We start from the raw sequence: 3070 nt of genomic DNA, 5'->3' as shown, positions 1-3070 counted from the left end.
CCACGGGTTCTGGGAGCAGAGAGCTGCTGCGGGCCGGGATCCACGGGTGTGGGACTTCCGGTAAACACAGGACGTGCCTGGTCCTAGAGGGATTCTGCCTCTGTTGTCCCGATTCCACCAGGCAAGCTCACTTGCAGCAGATAAGTTAGTCTCACTTGGTCCCGAGGCCTCAGTTCGCTTGCTGGGGTTCCCTGCCTCACTTGGCTCTCCCGAGGTGGCTGCCTGATTTATTCTGACACTGCAACCAAGAACCTTTACCGAAAAGAGAACTTGTCTGTTTAATGACATGTGCACTACTAAAATTTTAGAAACCAAATCAAGAAAAATATTAAAATGATCATTGCCGATAAAGTAGGTTTCATGCAAGGGATGCAAGTTTGATTCAATACACAAAAATTCATTAACGTAATCCACCATATAAACTAACTCAAGAAAAAGTCACATACTCATTTCCTTGGATACAGAAAAAGCATTTGACAAAATACACAGCCCTTCCTTTTAAAAGTATTGGAGAAATCAGGAAGTCAAGACCCATATCTAAACATAATAAAAACAATTTACTGCAAACCAACAGCCAATATCAAATTAAATGGAGAGATACTTGAAGCAATTCCACTAAAATCTGGGACAAGTCAAGGGTGCATACTCTCCTCATATCTATTCAACATAGTACTCAAAGTGCTAGCTAGAAAAATAAGATACAAATTGGCAAAGAAGAACTAAAAGTATCACTATTTTGCAAATGAGCAATTCTCAAATTCATCTGGAAAGGCACAAAACCCAGAATAGCGAAAACAGTTCTTAACATTAAAAGAATGGCTGAGCAATCACCATAGCTGACTTCAAGCTCTACTATGGAGCAATAGTGATAAAAGTGCCTGAAATATTGGTACAGACAGATAGGTTGATCTGTGTAATAGAATTGAAGACCCAAAAATAAAACGTCACACTTACCTACACTTGATCTTTGACAAAGAAGCCAAAAATATACAATGGAAAAAGAAAGCATCTTAATAAATTGTGCTGGTCTAACTGGATGTCTGTATGAGAAAAATGAAAAAATAGACCCATATTTGTCACTATGCACAACGCTCGAGTCCAAGTGGATAAAGTACCACTACATAAAACCAAATACACTGAATATAATGGAAGAGAAAGTGGGAAAGAACCTTGAACTCATTGGCACAGGCAGGAATTTCCTAAAGAGAACTCAATGGCTCATGCTCTAAGATCAAGAATTAATAAATGGGACCACATTAAACTTGAAAACTTCTGTAAAGCAAAGGACATATTCAATAAGACAAATCAGCATCCTACAGATTTGGAAAAAAATAATCTTCACTAACCCCATGTCTGATAGAGGGCAAACATCCAAACCATATAAAGAACTCAAGAAACTTACCACCAAAAAAACCAAACAACCCAATCAAAAAACGGGGTTTAGAACAAAGCAGAAAATTCACAATAGAGGAATCTTGAATGGCTGAGAAGCACCTAAAGAAATTTTCAAATTTCTTAGTTATCATAGAAATGCAAACAAAAATAAACCCTGAGATTCCACCTTACAGCAATCAGAATGGCTAAGATCAAAACCTCAGGTGAAAAGACATGTTGGCGAGGATGTGGAGAAAGAGGAGCAATTCCTCCATTGCTGGTGTGATTGCAAACTGGTACAACCACTCAGGAAATCAATTTGGATGGTCCTCAGAAAATTGGAAATAGACTTACCTAAAGACCTAGAAAAAACACTCTTGGGAATATACCCCCAAAGATGTCCCACCATGCAACAGGGGCACATGTTCTACTATGTTCATAGCTGCTTATTTGCAATAGCCAAAAGCTGGAAACAACCCTAATGTCCCACCAGAGAAGAATGGATATAGAAAATGTGGTTCATTTGCGCAATGGAATGCTACTCAGTTATTAAGAACAAGGACATCCTGAGTTTTACAGGTAAGTGGATGGAATTAGAAAATTTATCCTGAGTGAGGTAACTCAGACTAATAAGGACATGCACAGTATGTTCTCACTACTAAGTAGATATTAGCCAAAATAATAAAAAGTACAGAATACCCAAGATACAGTAAACAGAACTCAAAAAGATCAAAAAGCTGAAGGGCCTAAGTGAGGATGCCTCAGTTAAAGAAGAAAGCAACCATTTTGTATCTTTGTACCTCCTGGTTGCTGCACTTGGCTCCCTCTCTTCACTCTTTCTTCCCCTTTTCCTCTTCCTGCATGGCCCAGCTCAGTCTGGTCATGTCTCCCTACTGTCTATGTCTCCCACAGGGCCCCTGACTCTGCTCTCCCACATAACTATAATAAACTTTTCCTCTTCCTTAAAAAAACAAAAACTAAAGTTTTACTATATGGGATGGTTTTGGTAATAATCTTCCTTTCTTGCTTGCCTGATTATAATAAAGCTTCTAACTCCTGTGAATGTCTTATTAAAAAATAAAATGTAGTATTATCTAAAAAAAAAAAAAAGAAGAAGAAGAAAGCAACCACAAATGGGGAAGGAGGGAGGGACAGGGGAGGGAAAGGGAATGGGGAAGAGGGATCACTTGATCTAGTATTGGGTTGCTGAAAAGGACTGGAAGCTCTCATGGACAGAAGAAGAAAGGAAACAGGAGACATGGGGAGGAAGTAAGCTGGGAGGACCCTCTAGAATGTACCAGAGACCTGGGATGTGAGAGGCTCTCAGGACTCAATGTGGGGAGGGGGTAGATGAAAGGCCCTCCAGTGGGGAGAAGGAAATTTTAGAATCCATCTCCAGCAGAAAGAAAGGGCATCAAGTGAGGGATGGGGTTGCTATCCCACAGCCAAAGTTTTAACCCATAATTCTTCCTGTCTGAAAGAAATGCAGGGATGGAAAAAGGAGAAGAGCTTGAGGAACAGGAGGTCCACAGGCAGGCCCAATGTGGGATCCAGCTCAAAGGGAGTCTCTAAGACATGACACCATTACTGAAGTTATGGGGCATTCACAGAAAAGGACCTACTGTGACTGTTCTCCAAAAGACCCAATAACAGTTGAAAGAGTCAGATGCAGACATGTGCACCCAACCAATGAACA

This window comes from Rattus rattus, chromosome X (genome assembly GCF_011064425.1).
Source record: "Rattus rattus isolate New Zealand chromosome X, Rrattus_CSIRO_v1, whole genome shotgun sequence".
Lineage (NCBI taxonomy): Eukaryota > Metazoa > Chordata > Mammalia > Rodentia > Muridae > Rattus > Rattus rattus.
The sequence above is the reverse complement of the archived record's forward strand: the minus strand, read 5'-3'. Positions refer to the sequence as shown.